General features: G+C 45.3%; 1 long non-coding RNA gene across 1 annotated transcript; it reads right to left on the bottom strand.

Annotated features, from left to right (window-relative positions):
- Nucleotides 1-14,378: 14,378 nt before the first annotated feature.
- LOC121820764 (uncharacterized) lies at nt 14,379-16,225 on the bottom strand. Its single transcript, XR_006061448.2, has 2 exons — nt 15,163-16,225; nt 14,379-14,566 (listed from the first exon to the last, which is right to left on the bottom strand). It is a non-coding gene; the product is annotated as an uncharacterized LOC121820764 (long non-coding RNA).
- Between the last annotated feature and the right edge of the window lie 659 nt (nt 16,226-16,884).

Below are 16,884 nucleotides of genomic sequence, written 5' to 3'. Positions count from 1 at the left end.
ACACCACTTATTTTCTTTTATTTTTTAGTTGAAGTATGGTTGATTTCTGAGAAATCTGTATGCAGGTCAAGAAGCAACCATTAGAACTGTACGTGGAAGGACAGACTGGCTCAAAATTGGGAAAGGGGTATGTCAAGGTTGTATATTGTCACCCTGCTTAGTTAATTTATATGCAGAGTATACATCATGTGAAATGTTGAGGTGGATGAAGCACAAGCTGGACTCAAGATTGCCAGGAGAAATATCAATAACTTCAGATATGCAGATGACACCACCCTTATGGCAGAAAGTGAAGACCTAAAGAGCCTCTTGATATAAGTGAAGGAGGTGAGTGAAAAAGCAGGCTTAAAACTCAACATTCAGAAAACTAAGATCATTGCATCCAATCCCATCACTTCATGGCAAATATATGGGGAAACAATGGAAACAGTGAGAGACTTTATTTTGGGGACTCCAAAATCACTGCAAATGGTGACTGCAGCCATGAAATTAAAAGACACTTGCTCCTTGGAAGAAAAGCTATGACCAATCTAGACAGCATATTAAAAAGCAGAGACATTACTTTGCCAACAAAGGTCAGCCTAGTCAAAGCTATGGTTTTTCCAGTAGTCATGTACGGATGTGAGAGTTGAACCATAAAGAAGGCTCAGTACAGAAGAACTGATGCTTTCGAACTGTGATGCTGGAGAAGACTCTTGAGAGTCCTTTGGACTTCAAGGAGATCAAGCCAGTCCTTCCTAAAGGAAATCAGTACTGAATATTCATTGGAAGGACTGATGCTGAAGCTGAAACTCCAATACTTTGGCCACCTGATGCGAAAAACCAATTCATTGGAAAAGACCCTGATGCTGGGAAAGATGGAAGGCAGGAGGAGAAGGGGACGACAGAGGATGAGATGGTTGGATGGCATCACTGAGTCGATGGACATGAGTTTGAGCAAGCTCTGGGAGTTAGTAAAGGACAGGGAAGCCTGGCATGCTGCAGTCCATGGAGCTGCAGAGAATCAGACACGACTGAGCGACTGAACTGAACTCAACAGTTGATTTACAATGTTATGTTATAGTAAAGTGACTCAGTTATATACATATATATATTCTTTTAAATATTCTTTTCCATTATGGTTTATCCCAGGATGTTAGAATTCACTATACTATACAGTAGGACCTTGGTGTTTATCCATTCTTTATATAATGGCTTGCATCTGCTAATTCCAAACTCCCAGTCTATGCCTCTCCCACCACTCCTTTCCCTTGGCAACCACAAGTCTCTGTGTCGATGAATCTATTTCTGTATTGTGAAAAGTGAAAGTCACTCAGTCGTGTACAACTTTTTGTGACCCCGTGGACTATACAGTTCATGGAATTCTCCAGGCCAGAATACTAGAGTGGGTAGCCTTTCCCTTCTCCAGAGGGTCTTCCCAACGCAGGGATTGAACCCAGATCTCCCACATTGCAGGCAGATTCTTTACCAGTAGATAAGTTCATCTATGTCACATTTTAGATTTCACGTATCAGTGGTCATACGATATTGGTCTTTCTCTGCCTGACTTACTTCACTTAGTTTGGCAGTCTCTAGGCCCATCCATGTTCCTGCAAATGACATTATTTCATTCTTTTTTATGGCTGAGTGGTATTCCATTGTGTACATGTATCACATCTTTATCCATTCATCTTTTGATGGACATCTTGGCATGCATGCCAAGTTGCTTCAGTCATGTCCGACTCTGTGAGATCCAATGGACTATAGCCCACCAGGCTCTTCTGTCCATGAGATTCTCCAGGCAAGAATACTGGAGTGAGTTGCCGTTTCCTCCTCCAGAGGATCTTCCCGACCCTGGGATTGAACCCACATCTCTTATGTCCTCTGCACTGGCAGGCGGATTCTTTACCACTAGCATCACCTAGGAAACCCATCCTGGGCATATATCCAGACAAAACTCGAATTCAAATAGACATATGCACCCCTATGTTCATAGCAGTACTGTTCATAATAGGCAAAGCATGGAAACAACCTAAATGCCCATCAGTTGCTTGTTTTCTTAATGACATGTTTTAGAGCGGCAGGACTGAACAGCCTATTTCTGTATCACTAGGGTGAGGCTGAGAGACTCTTCCATCCAAAACCTGCCCCCAATCTCATATGCCTCCAAGGAGACGGCATGGAAACTCAAAAGATGCATTCCACTCCATGTGAGTATAGCAGAGTACCCCAGGAGTGGGCAATTCTTATCTGGATGCCCAAGCCAGACAAGCAGAGCTTGCTGCCCCTGCATAAACCAAGGCTCGGGTGGGGCAGAGCTGACGGTTGGTGGTGACTCGTGTAGCTGAAGGGTTGCAATTAAGGTAGGGGGTCAAGAACCAGCTCCACTTTCAGTTTCAGTTTCAAGAGTTCTAGCCAAGAGGTGAAGATCAGATCAGAGTGAAGGTCTAAATTCTACAAGGCAGCTCTGGAGATAAGCTGGAGGCAGTGTCAGGGGAGGCAGTGAGAGTAGGAGCATCCCCAGGAGCTCTGGGGTATGTCACAAGGGGAGGAGCGGGAAGGGCAGGCAGCCTGGTCCTACTGCTTCATTGCCCAGGTGGGAAGTAGCCCTGGGCCTGGGCCTGGTATGACATAAGCCAGAGCCAGATTTTACAACTACAACCATCCAGATGTGCGCCTCTGTACACAGCTGCCCCTCTCCTATGGAAAGCCAGCATCATTCTCCATTTCCCTCCTGTTCATAGTCAAATAGTAGATGCCTGTGTTTCTTCTCCAACTAGATTTTGCCTCCAACTAGCAGAGAGCATGTTTTATTCATCTCCGTATCAGCCACTCAACACTAACATTTGTCATGCATTAATAATTACATTAATCATAAGACAAAGATGAACAAGTTCTGATTACCAGGCGCTTGGCTGGGTGCTTTACATTAAGGATTGCATTGACTGCTCAGGACCATCCTGGGCCACAGGAATCAATACGTCCATTTCAAAGATGAGAAGACTGAGGAAGGAAGAGGTTAAGCAAGGTGAGCGAGTCCTCCATCTGGTAAGTGGCAGACCTTGGCTTCAAACCACACACAGTCCATGCTGAAAGTAGGGCTGACTCCACAAAGGAATCTTATTTCCAATTCTGGGCAAAAGGATGAGACCCGGCTGCCTGGGGAGGTGTGAGGGGGAAGCTAAAGACCTTCCCAAGGTCATACAGCACATATCTGACACAAGTTTGATTGGAGAGTCAGAGGAAGTAAGAACATAGATCGTCTCCTGCTCTGAGAAACATCCAGACACAGCATTTGTTAGTGAGAGGATAGGCCTCCTCCTGCCTCCAGAACCCCTGGAACTGCCTGCCATGGGTCCCCCATGATTCGAAGGCCACAAAGTTGCCCTTGACCTTCCTGGGAGAAGCCTAGTGCCTGAGAAGCAGGGGTGGAGATGCCCAGGCCACACACTTCAGTTGGCCCCAGCCTTGTGAAAAGGGGTCAACCATCTCTGCTGAGCCACAGGCGAGCTCAAAAATGAGACTGGCCCTCTAGTTCTCAGGAACTCCTTGTGAAAACAGAAACAGACAGGCTAACAGGCAAGGTGAGCCTCCAGCTTGCTTTTTTAAAATTGGGATGCCTCTTTATTATTTATCTTTTGGCCATGCCAAAGGGCATGTGAGATCTTAGTTTTCTGACCAGGGATCAAACTCATGCCCCCTGCATTGGCAGAACAGAGTCTTAACCACCGGACTGCCAGCTTGTTTGACTCCTACACAGAAACCCAGCCAGACTCCGGCACGTGAACCAGGTCGAGGGACAGATGCCAGTACAGCTCGAGACAGGGCTCACCAGCTGCCATTCCAGTATTTCACACACACTGCACAACGGCCCTACGTGCTCAGATCACATGTAGGTTTGCATCCCTGGGTCACAGATGAGGAAAATCAGATTCAGAGGCCTTCCCAAGGTCATACAGCACATCTCTGACACAAGTCCAAGTCCACCAGTCACCCCAGCACTTTGCTGGGACAAAGCAAGGAAGGGTGTGGACTCCGTGTTAGGATTAGAAAGGTCCTCTGAGGCTATGTCATCCACCCCCTCCCATGCTGGAGTCTCCCGGGCTCTGGGCCGAAAGGCATGGCCTAGCACCCCTTGCTCCAGGGTGCTCAGCCAGCAGCATCAGCGTCCAACAGGACAACCCACAGCAAACAGATGGCACACGTTGTCACAGGACTCGTCCTCATTTACTCATTTGGAGCAGGGCCCTACTTGAGGCTCAGTTGGCTGAGTCAGTCAGAGCTCAGGTTGGGCTCCAAAGCTCTGGGAGAACAAGAGGACAGGGCATCCAGGATTCTGACAAATAGGCTGCAAAGACGCCCACATTAGTCTCTTGTTGAGGGCGGGCTCATTGATTTGCTCCCTAATCCAGCTTCCCCACTCCTTGGCCTCTTTGTGATGATGGGCAGTGAGGGGCAGACCTAGTTTTACTGTAGATGGAAAATACCTACCATGTGTATAACAGGAGCATATGGATACCCAGAAGACAGGAAGTGCTGTACAGAATCAATATGAGAAAGCCAATCCAGTGGCATAAAAACAAAGGATATGAATAGGTGAGCACAGAAGAGGCAGTGCAAATGGCCGATTAATACACAAAAATAGGTACAACACAAAAGGAATTTAATCTCCCAGTTACATGCTACTATTCATCTGTTGACAAAGGTTAAAAAGTGTTGGTGACAGCAACCTAAATGTCCATCAACACAGGAATGGATAAACAAAATGCAGCACATACATGCAATGGAATATTCAGTTCAGTCGCTCAGTCGAGTCTGACTCTTTGCGACCCCATGAATCGCAGCACCCCAGGCCTCCCTGTCCATCACCAACTCCCAAAGTTCACCCAAACTCATGTGCATCAAGTTGGTGATGCCATCCAGACATCTCATCCTCTGTCGTCCCGTTATCCTCTGCCCCCAATCCCTCCCAGCATCAGGGTCTTTTCCAATGAGTCAACTCTTCGCCTGAGTACTGGCCAAAGTACTGGAGTTTCAGCTTTAGCATCAGTCCTTCCAATGAACACGCAGGACTGATCTCCTTTAGAATAGACTGGTTGGATCTCCTTGCAGTCCAAGGGACTCTCAAAAGTCTTCTCCAACACCACAGTTCAAAAGCACCAATTCTTCAGCGCTCAGCTTTCTTCACAGTCCAACTCTCACATCCATACATGACCACTAGAAAAACCATAGCCTTGACTAGATGGACCTTTGTTGGCAAAGTAATATCTCTGCTTTTGAATACGCTATCTAGGTTGGTCATAACTTTCCTTCCAAGGAGTGTCTTTTAATTTCATGGCAGCAATCACCATCTGCAGTGATTTTGGAGCCCCCAAAAATAAAGTTTGACACTGTTTCCACTCTTTCCCGATCTATTTCCCATGAAGTGATGGAACCAGATGCCATGGTCTTAGTTTTCTGAATGTTGAGCTTTAAGCCAACTTTTTCACTCTCCTCTTTCACTTTCGTCAAGAGTTCCTCTTCACTTTCTGCCATAAGGGTGGTGTCATCTGCATATCTGAGGTTATTACTCAGACATAAAAGGAACAAAATTGTGCCATCTGCAGGATGTGGATGGACCCAGAGACTGTCATACGGACGGAAGTAAGTCAGAAAGAGAAAAACAAATATCAGAAATTAATGTATACATATGGCATCTAGAAAAATGGTACAGATGAACCTATTGCAAAGTAGAAGCAGAGACACAGATATAGAGAGCAAATGTGTGGATACCAAGTGGGGAAGGAAAGGGTGGGATGAATTGGGAGACTGAGACTGACCTATATACACTGCTATGTCTAAAAGAGATAACTAATGAGAACCTACTGTAGAGTACACGGGACTCTACTCAATGCTCTGTGGTGACCTCAGTGAGCAGAAAATCCAAAAAAGTGGGGGTATAAGTATAGCTGATTCACTTTGCTGTAGAGCAAAAAATAATGCAACATTGTAAAGCAACTATACTTCAACAAGTTTTTTTTTTTTATAAAAAGTGTTGGTGAGGCTGTCAGAAAACAGGCACTGTTTGTAAGAATGTGTGCTCACACAGACCTCTTGGAGAACAGTTTGATTGAATTTATTGAAATTGAAGGCATATGCTGGCTTAGACCTATGTTATCCAATATACAAAAGCCACCAGCTTTGTGTGCTTGTCTAAATTTAAGTGTTAATTAATTAACATCCATTCCCAAAGAAAGTCAGTGCCAAAGAATGTTCAAACTACCCAGCAATTACACTCATTTCACACGCTAGCAAAGTAATGCCCAAAATTCTCCAAGCTAGCCTTCAACAGTACATAAACCGAGAACTTCCAGATGTTCAAGCTGGATTTAGAAAAGGCAGAGGAACCAGAGATCAAATTGCCAACATCCGTCGGATCATAGAAAAAGCAAAGGAATTCCAGGAAAGCATGTACTTTTGCTTCATTGACTACACTAAAGCCTTTGGCTGTGTGGATCACAGCAAACTGTGGAAAATTCTTAAAGAGAGACCACCTTATCTGCCTCCTGAGAAATCTGTATGCAGCTCAAGAAGCAACAGTTAGAACTGGACTTGGAACAACAGACTGGTTCCAAATTGGGAAAGGAGTATGTCAAGGCTGTATATTGTCACCCTGCTTATTTAACTTATATGCAGAGTACATCATGCAAAATCCCATTCTGGATGAAGCACAAGCTGGAATCAAGATTGCCAGGAGAAATATCAATAACCTCAGATATGCAGATGACACCACCCTTATAGCAGAAAGTGAAGAGGAACTAAAGAGCCTCTTGATGAAGGTGAAAGAGGAGAGTGAAAAGGCCAGCTTAAAACTCAACATTCAAAAAACTAAGATCATGGCATCCAGTCCCATCATGCTACGTTGCTTCAGTCATGTCCAATTCTTTGTGACTCTATGGACTATAGCCTGCCAGGCTATTCCGTCCATGGGGATTCTTTGGACAAGAAGACTGGAGTGGGTTGCCATGCCCTCCTCCAGGGGATCTTCCCCACCCAGGGATCAAACCCACATCTCTTATGTCTCCTGCATTGGCAGGCAGGTTCTTTACCATTAGTGTCACCTGGGAAGCCCAACACTTCATTGCAAATAGATGGAGAAATAATGGAAACAGTGACAGACTTTATTTTCTTGGACTCCAAAAGCACTACAGATGCTGACTGAAGCCATGAAATTAAAAGACGCTTGCTCCTTGGAAGAAAAGGTGTGACAAGCCCAGACAGCATATTAAAAAGCAGAGACATTACTTTGCCAACAAAGTTCTGTCTAGTCAAAGCTATGGTTTTTCCAGTAGTCATGTATGGATGATCGTAAAGTAGGCTCAGCACCAAAAAACTGATGCTTTTAAACTGTGCTATTGGAGAAGACTCTTGAGAGTCCCTTGGACTGCAAAGAGATCAAACCAGTCAATGTTAAAGGAAATCAATCCTGAATATTCATTAGACGGACTGATGCTGAAGCTGAAGCTCCAGTACTTTGGCCACCTGATGTGAAGAGTTGACTCACTGGAAAAGACCCTGATGCTGGGAGGGATTGAAGGCAATAGGATAAGGGAATGAAGAGGCTGAGATGGTTGGATGGCATCACCGACTCAATGGACATGAGTTTGAGCAGCTCCAGGAGATGGTGAAGGACAGGGAGGCCTGGCGTGCTGCAGTCCATGCGGTCACAAAGAGGTGGACACGACTGAGTGACTGAACAGCAACAAATACAGTTACAATTTCACTTCCTCAGCTGCACTAACTACCAAGTGCTCAAGAGTTAAATGTTAGCAAGTGTCTACCATCTTGGATAAGATGGAATAGAACAGTTATATCATTGTAGAATATTCTATTAGCCAGCACTACCTTAGATGCAGAAATTTCACTTGAAGGCGTGAAATCTTAAAGAAATAATAATGCATAAACTCGCATGCAAAGTTGTTTCCTGAAACATTGTTTGCAATAAGAGGAACTAGAAAAACTGGAAACAAGGACCCCTAAAAGAAAGGAATGGGTAAATCATGGCACATCCATACTATCCTTAGTAGTTTTCCATTTTACTAACATGAAAATACCTCTTAAGTATAGTGTTAGGTAACAGAAACCAATTACAAAATAATAGTAGTACCCCATTTGCATTAAAACTCTTGTAAGCCAAAACTGCAGGGCTTCCCTGGTGGCTCATGGTGAAGAGTCTGCCTGCCGATCCTGAGAAGATCACAGAGGCCACAGAGCAGCTAAGCCCATGCACCAGGACTCCTGAGCCTGTGCTCCAGAGCCCAGGACTGAGCCACAGTGACTGAGCCCATGTGCTCCAACTATGGAAGCCCAAATGCCCTGCAATCTACGCTCCCCAACAAGAGAAGCCACCACAGTGAGAAGGCCATGCACCGCAACCAGAGAAGAGCCCGCACAGCAGCGAAGACCCTGCACAGCCACAAATGAGTAAATGCATTTTAAAAATTGCATGTTTCTGTTAGGTGTGTGAGTGAATACAGAGAAAATGATCTAACTGCAGTGAGTCTCCGTGGGAAGAAGGTAGGGTTGGTAGAGGTCAAAGGAAGGGGGGGGGGGGACTTTAGCTTTATCTGTCATGTTTGAATGTTTTAAAACAAGAACAATATTTTAAAAACTGGCAAAGAGTATCGATGACTCAGGATTGGAGAAGTTTGGATCTGTCTTCAGCACACAGTCCGATGCTCCCTGGGCTCTGTCCTGGTCCCATGGAGTCACCCTGTGTTCTAGGCCAGGTCCCCCAAATATGAGGCACCTAAGCGTGCATGATGGCGACATCAGTGGCCTTGGCAGTCACCAGCCATCATCAGCATGACAGCGGCCATCAAAGGCCAGCTGTCCTGGGCCTCCCCCTGGCACCAGCAGCCCGCAGCCAGGCCTGCTGGGCGATGGGGTGGCGGCAGCAGCCTGGCCAGTCCCCTCAGTTCACGCAGCTTCACGGTCGGCTGAGATGTGAAACATCACAACAGGTAGGAGGGTGGATGGCCTCAGGAGGCGAGAGCAGGGGGAGACGTCTGTTTAGACTCCTGGGAGATTCTGGGCAATTGGAGGACAATTTGGGGTGGGCATGAATGTGGAGAAATTATGCTTTGTGACTGTGAACTATTTCACTCCTAGACTGGTGTGTTAGTCTGTGTGGGCTTCCATAACCAAACACAGCAGACTTGGTATGGTAAACAACAGAAGTACATTCTCTCACAGTTTTGGAGGCCAGAGTTCAAGATCAAGGTGTCAGTAGGGTTGAATTCTTCTGAGACTTCCTTGGCTTGTAGACAACTGTCTTTTCCTTGTGTCTTTTTATTTTTTTTAAGGATGTGAACTCTTTTTTTTTTTTTTTTAAGTATTTATTTATTTGGCTGTGTTGGGTCTGAGTTGCAGTGTGCGGGCTTAATTACACATGGGATCTCAGCTCTCTGACCAGGGATGAAACCTGTGCCCTCTGCATCTGAAGGTAAATTCTTAGCCACTGGACCAACAGGGTAATCCCTTCTTGCGGCTTCACACAGTCTTCCCTCTGTACATATCTATGTCAGATATGTACCTATTTCATTATAAGGACATCGGTCATCTTGGATTAGGGTCCACCCTAATTACCGCATTTTGCTTTAATCACCTCTGTAAATGCCCTGTCTCCAAACACAGTCACATTCTGAAGAACTAGGGGCTAGGAATTCAATCATGGGTTTGGGGGAGGAGGACACAATTCATTCCACAAAATTGGTATTGCTCAGGAAACACTGGTTGCTCATTCAGTCAATCTTTTGTTCACTCAAGAAATATTTATGGAGCATCCTCTCTGTGGCAGGCACTGTATTTGGTACTGAGGATAAAAAGATGAATGAAACACAGGCTTGGTCCTCAAGAAACTTGTAATAAGGAGACAAGTACACAACTAACTCAGTACGATACAGATCTGCCTTCCTGAGTCCAGCCACCAGCAGTCTGCTGACCTTATTTTCCAAGCCACCAACCACCGTGGAGCCTCCTAGGCTCAGCTCTGCTTCCTGGGTGGGACATCTGCCACTTGATCTCCTTTAACACAAACTCCTTGCCTGAACCAGGACCAGAAATTGCCAGCATGGAACATCATCCATGATTCATCATCCATTCATTCAAGACTCATCTATTAAGAACTTGTGATAAGCCCTGTTCTATATACTCAGATTTACAATCAAGCAGACACATCCCTGACCTCAAGGAGTAAGTGAGTGAAAGTCACTCAGTCATGTCCGACTCTTTGTGACCCCATGGACTATACAGTCCACGGAATTCTCCAGGCCAAAATATTGGAGTGGGTTCAGTTCAGTTCAGTTCAGTTCAGTCACTCAGTCGTGTCCAACTCTTTGCGACCCCATGAATCGCAGCACGCCAGGCCTCCCTGTCCATCACCAACTCCCGGAGTTCACTCAAACATCACGTCCATTGAGTCGGTGATGCCATCCAGCCATCTCATCCTCTGTCGTCCCCTTCTCCTCCTTCCCCCAATCGCTCCCAGCATCAGAGTCTTTTCCAATGAGTCAACTCTTCGCGTGAGGTGGCCAAAGTATTGGAGTTTCAGCTTTAGCATCATTCCTTCTAAAGAACACCCAGGGCTGATCTCCTTTAGAATGGACTGGTTGGATCTCCTTGCAGTCCAAGGGACTCTCAAAAGTCTTCCCTAGCACCACAGTTCAAAAGCACCAATTCTTCGGCACTCAGCTTTCTTCACAGTCCAACTCTCACATCCATATCCCTTCTCCAGGGGATCTTTCCAACCCAGGGATTGAACCCAGGTCTCCTGCACTTCAGGTGGATTCTTTACCAACTGAGCTATCAGGGAAGCCCAGCCTCAAGGAGTATATAATCTAAAATAGGGCAACATACAGTGATCAATTAAACAAGTAAGCATACTCACTGTGACAAAAATAAACTCTTAAAGCATAGATATTGATATAGAGTGATTAGAAGGGTTATTTTGAATAAGGTAGTGATGAGGTGGCTGTTGAGCAGACAGACCTGGGAGGGTGAGCCCTTTGGGTGAACGTCTGGGAAGAGCATTGAATCGGGCAGATAAAACAGCAAGTGCTCAGGATGGGAGCAAGGACTATTTGGGGGAGAGCAGAGAGGCCAGCGGGCTGTCACTGAGTGGGGAGATATGATCTGGCCCAGAACAGAGGAGGAACTTTCCTGCAGGACCTGGTGGGTTCTGGGAGGAAGTTGTGCTCTCTCTGTCTGCAGTGGGAGATGATTCCAGGATTTTGAGATTGATCGCTCACTCTGGCTGTGTGGAGGGAAAATGACAGCAAATGTTGGGCAGCTCTGCAAGCACCCTGGGGAGAGAAGACAGGGTCCTAGCCCTGGGGGTGGTAAGAAGCAATGAGATCAAATGTAGAGCCGAAAGATAATAAGGGGAATGACTCAGACATGCTCTCGATTTAGTCTAGAAATGGACAGAAGACGTAAAACCAGGGTCAGTCTCTCTTAGCTCAACTTGCTAGTCCAAAATCAATAGCCAGCATCATGAGTGGGGCCAGTGGTGATGCTCTAGAAAGGCACCAATGATGTGATGTCTAACTGTTATTAAATATCGTGAGCAAAGTGGTGAAATCACATGGAAACAAAGGTATGGGCACCATCACAGTACGAACGAATTTGCTCTGAGTTCAGCCAAGGACCAGTCTGAAGCCCTTTTTCGGATCTGATGGCCAAAATCACTGTGAAGGACACAGGCCAAGGACTGATGTGCCCGTCCTATGAATGGGGCCAGAGGGGCAGAGCTGTGTCTGTGTTCTTCCGGGTGCTGCTGGACAGGGTGCTGGGTTTTGAGGGTCTCTGAAATGGTGACTGTCACAGAAAACAAAACCATTTCAACTCAAAATTTCTGATCACAAAACTGAACATTTAGGCCTGAGGTCAAGCACCAGCCCAGCCCACTTCTACCCATTTATGTCTCCGGACAGCCTGGCCCAGGGGACTGGGCAGCGGTAGGCAGCGTAGATTCTGGCCCCAGTTCTGCTTTGATTTAATGCTGTGACCCAGTTTCTCCATTTATACAGTGGTAATAGTATCTTCCTTTTCCTTCCTTGCTGAGAGATGAAGGCCCTAGCTATATCTAAGACACTAATGCAGTGTTTGGCAAGACTTAACAATGCTGATTGGATTGCTCTCTCAGTGCAGGGAAGGTGGGATTGTATGGGGTCGAATGCAATTATTTTACCTTACACAACAATAGTGCTTTTATCATCAAAGCACTTTCTCCCATTATTCCGGAGAAAAAGACAAGGAAACCCACTGTCACCACCTCCATTTAACTTTATACCATAAGGCAAAAGAAAGAAAAATGAAGAAACTGTTCAGAAAAGAAGTAAACCTACCTCTGTTAGCAACTGTGATTTTATACGTCAAAAATTTAGAACAATCCACAATTAGAATTAATTAGAACTAGATTAATTAGAATGAATAGAATTAATAAGTGGATTTAACTACATCACTGCATAGAAAGTCAATATAAAAAAATTAATCATATTTCTAAATATATGCTAGCAACAAAGAATTGGAAAAGAAAATTTTTTACAGAGATACAGTTGATTTACAATATTATATTAGTTTCAGATGTACAACATGATTCAAAATTTTTATAGATTATACACCATTTAAAGTTATTATGAAATGTTGGTTATATTCCCTTTGTTGTGCAATATATCCTTGTAGCCTGTTTATTTTATACCTAGCAGTCTGTGGCACCCCACTCCAGTACTCTTGCCTGGAAAATCCCATGGATGGAGGAGCCTGGTAGGCTGCAGTCCACGGGGTCACTGAGGGTCAGACACAACTGAGCGATTTCACTTTCACTTTTCACTTTCATGCATTGGAGAAGGAAATGGCAACCCACTCTAGTGTTCTTGCCTGGAGAATCCCAGGGACAGGAGAGCCTGGTGGGCTGCCATCTGTGGGGTCGAACAGAGTCAGACATGACTGAAGTGACTTAGCAGCAGCAGCAGTTTGTAATCCTTAATCCCTTACCCCTATCTTGTTCTTCCTCCCTGATAATTACTAGTGTTTTCTCTATATCTATTAGTCTGTTTCTGTTATGTTCATTCTTTTTTTTTCATATTCCACATATGTGACATCATGCAGTATTTCTTTTTCTTTGATTCATTTCACTTAACATAATTCCCTCCAAGTCCATCCATGTTGCTGCAAATGGCAAGATTTCATTCTTTTTTTATGACTGAGTAGTATTCCTTATACATATATACCACCTCTTTGTTATCCATTCATCTGGTGATGAACTCTGAAGTTGCTCCCATATCTTGACTACTATAAATAATGCTGCTATGGACATGAGTTTCCCTGGTCACTCAGATGGTAAAGCGTCTGCCTGCAATGCAGGAGACCTGGGTTCAAGACCTGGGTCAGGAAGATCCCCTGGAGAAGGGGATGGCTACCCTTCCAGTATTCTTGCCTGGAGAATCCCATGGAGTCTCCCTGGCAGGCTGCGGTCCATAGCGTAGCACAGAGTTGGACACAACTGAAGCAACTTAGCACACACGCACACGTGAACATGGGGTGCTGTGTACCTTCTCAAATTAGTCTTTCTGTTCTCTTCAGATATAGACCCAGGAGTGGAGTTGTCAGATCACATGGTAGTTCTAGTTTTAGTTTTTTGAGGAACCTGTATGTTTTCCACAGTGGCTGCACCATTAGCTCGAGTATAACATTCTGCAAAATAGTCTCAGAGTTGCTGACTTGGAATGACATGCTTAAAAGTATAATTAGTGGGACTTTCCTGGTAGTCCAGTGGTTAGGAATCTGCCTTGCAATGCCTTGCAATGACACAGGTTCGATCCCTGGTTGGGGAACTAAGATCCCACATGCTGTGCAGCAACTAAGCCCACACACTGCAACTACTGAGCCCACATCGCCACATTTAGAGAGTCCATGCGCCTCAACAAAGATCCTACATGATGCAGAGAAGATCCTTCACGCCGCAGCTAAGGCCCAACACAGCCAAATAAATAAATAAATGTAAATATTTTTTAAAGTATAACTCAGTTCAGTTCAGTTCAGTCGCTCAGTCGTGTCCCAACTCTTTGTGACCCCGTGGACTGCAGCACTCCAGGCTTCCCTGTCTATCACCAACTCCGGAGTTTACTCAAACTCATGTCCATTAAGTCGGTGATGCCATCCAACCATCTCATCCTCTGTCGTCCCCTTCTCCTCCTGCCTTCAATCTTTCCCAGCATCAGGGTCCTTTCAAATGAGTCAGTTCTTCACATCAGGGGGTCAAAGTATTGGAGTTTAATTAGATTCCAAGAAATTGCGGAAGTCATGAATTTGTCCGTGTGTCAGTTGGACCGTTCTGGGAAGCAGACTCTCAGATGGAGTTAGAAGTGCAAGAGGTTTATTCGGAGTGATGCTTGTGAAAGACAAAGGGAGGAAGGAGCAGGAGTAAGCGTCCCCATTGTGAGGGCTGTGATAGGAAGAGGCCTGGGGGAGGAAGAAGAAAGGCGTAGGAAACGCCTTCAGCTGCTGTGCAGCTCCAAGGAAATCTTGGCCAGTCCAAAGAGGAGCTCTGGCAAAAAAAATTGTCGTTAGTAGAGTCCCAGGTTGGACACAGAGTCATTCCCTGGGGCCCTCACCTCTCTGTGTCATTGGCTGGGGGCTACTTGGGAAGAGTGTGGCATTAGCTCAAACATTGCCACCAGAGGCTGACAGCAGGCTGCACACCTCAGAGCTGACTGGCAAGTCCTTTCTTAGAGGGAGATCCAAGTGGCATATTTTCAAGTTTGTCACAGGAAGCCTACAAGGCCTTTAGGAAGGATGAAACTCGCTACCGCTAAATTCTAAGGAGAAGGTATGACACGAGCCTTTTATAAGGGACGGTGAAAATATAACAGATATAGGAGACGCTGGAGCAGGGCATTATTTGGTGGTTTATGATAGAATTTGTTTTCAGCTGTCAAATCCATCTTGTCAAGAACTGTATTACACTGGGTGAAGGATTCCCTTACTATCGCCCAGGGCAGGGGTCCCCAACCTTTTCGGCAGCAGGGACCAGTTTCATGGAAGACAACTTTTCCCTGGACGGCAGGGGTGGGGGGAGTTCAGATAGTAATAGGCCTGACCTTGAGCTGCAGAAGCTTCTTTCTTTGCTTACCCGCTGCTCACCTCCTGCTGTGCAACCAGGTTCCTAACAGGCTGTGGACAGGTGGGCACACAACCCAGGGGTTATATCCTGGGTGTATCCTGTAAATGTAGTCCTGGACACTGACTTGGAAAATGTGATCCTTCCACTGATCCGTGAGCACCTCCAAACTCTCCTGCAAGCACAGAGAGGACTTAAATGACAAGACCCTTGGCCACATAGAGTCTGAGGCCAACATTGGCTTCCTGACATCACAGCTGGGAGTTAATGAGTCCATGGGAGCCTCGTGGGTTCTGTAACTCCTGTCTAGTCTCCACAGTCTCCATTATGTATTCACACATGACTGCTCACTGTTTCTAGCTTCTGAAAGAAAACCTCTGGAGTCCAACTCTCCCACTCGTGGGTTCCATTCTCCATCTAATGAAACCTTTCTTTTTCTCCAGGAACACTGTCTCTTCTCCACCTTCTCTTATGGCCCCAAACCATTTTATTGTTCAGAATAACATCCATGTTATATGTGAAATGAGTCCTGGATCTGTGAGATTATAATGCCTAACGTAACTGATAAAAAAAAGGAGCCTATTAAAAGAAGCATAAAATAAAAAGAATGCTACAAAAACAGGGAAACAAATGAATACTTGACAAATAAATAGAGCATTTGGAATGGCAAAATATTATGCCCTGAATGGAACTTAATTACAGAGGGAAGGGTGTGAAAGTTTTAGGAAAATTTATTCTGTTACATGTGGAAGTAATGAACCATGAGTCAAAGAACATGTGATTTCCATTTCAACACCAAATTTCCCAAGCATATCCCCCAAATAATATGGTTTGCTTATTAGATTTCAAGAATTAATCCAAGTTGGGCTTCCAAACGCACATTTTGGAAAAAATGAATAATAAGAAAAACGCAATAAAAGGCAAGCGCTCCTTTGCTGGCTCAGACAACAGGAAAACATATCCACTGCTCAAAGGCACCAAGTAAACTAAAGTCCCCAAGGGTTCCACCTCCCACAAACACTCTTCAGTGTTCTCGTGCGGATGTCTTTCCCTTCAGGTCCATCCATATACACATCCACGCACACTGGGATTTCCCCCTCACTCCTGGAAATCTCCAGGAGACTTCCTCTTCCATGTGGAAATATTCCCAGACTACATGATTTCTTGTTTCTGGACAGGTGGTCATCTTCTGCATAAGCAGGATGCCAGCTGACCACCCAAGAGGATGCCACCACCCCTGAAGTTTTCATCTGGAGTCTAGAAGAGTCATTTCCCCTCAGGGGTGGGGTTGGAGGCTTAGCAGCAGGTATTGACTAGGAAAGGGCCTGAGGGAGCCTTCTTGGGAGCTGGAAATTGAATGTCTTAATCTGGGTGGTGATTATATCTGTACAATGTCACTTTAAGATTCATTCACTTAAGATATGTGATTATCTTAAAAAAAAATCAGAAAAGAAAAAAGAAAGAGAATGGGAGGAGATAAAGAGGGGATGGCAAAGAAAGACTTGTGAAAAGTTTTTGCTGCAACAGGAAGCAAAGAAATGGGTCAGTGGCTGGAGGCAGATCCTGCTGCTGCTAAGTCGCTTCAGTCGTGTCCGACTCTGTGTGACTCCATAGGTGGCAGCCCACCAGGCTCCCCCATCCCTGGGATTCTCCAGGCAAGAACACTGGAGTGGGTTGCCACTTCCTTCTCCAATGCATGAAAGCGAAAAGTGAAAGTGAAGTCGCTCAGTCATGTCTGACTGTTA

The sequence above is a fragment of the Ovis aries genome, chromosome 12 (assembly GCF_016772045.2).
Source record: "Ovis aries strain OAR_USU_Benz2616 breed Rambouillet chromosome 12, ARS-UI_Ramb_v3.0, whole genome shotgun sequence".
Taxonomy (NCBI): Eukaryota; Metazoa; Chordata; class Mammalia; order Artiodactyla; family Bovidae; genus Ovis; species Ovis aries.
This window is presented reverse-complemented; position numbering and strand designations above follow the sequence as displayed.